Here is a 469-nt window from a genome sequence, read left to right on the forward strand (position 1 = left end):
CAGAAATATATGAACATAATAAATTATCCAATTTGACTTATTGATTACACTATCTACATTTCCAATTTTTAATGCATATTTCCATACCAATAGAAATATTATAAAGGTGCCACAACATGTCAAAGTGGCACAACATGTCAAGGAGCCACAACATGTTAATATGCCACATGTCAAGGTGCCACAACTTGTCAAGGTGCCACAACTTGTCAAGGAGCCACAACATGTTAATATGCCACATGTCAAAGTGCCACAACTTGTCAAGGTGCCACAACATGTCAAGGTGCCACAACTTGTCAAGGTGCCACAACAACTTGGGTTCTCGGTGGCATTCAACCGCTTGTCCAGGATTTAGAGTTTATTCCTGTGCATTCAATTTTCCAATTTCCCCGGATGACTTTTTTTTTAAGGGGGGGGCGTTGTCCAAAGGCCGTTTGGTTAATCTTCGGGATTTAGGTGTGTGTTGATTGCA

Source organism: Penaeus monodon, chromosome 19, assembly GCF_015228065.2.
Source record: "Penaeus monodon isolate SGIC_2016 chromosome 19, NSTDA_Pmon_1, whole genome shotgun sequence".
NCBI lineage: Eukaryota > Metazoa > Arthropoda > Malacostraca > Decapoda > Penaeidae > Penaeus > Penaeus monodon.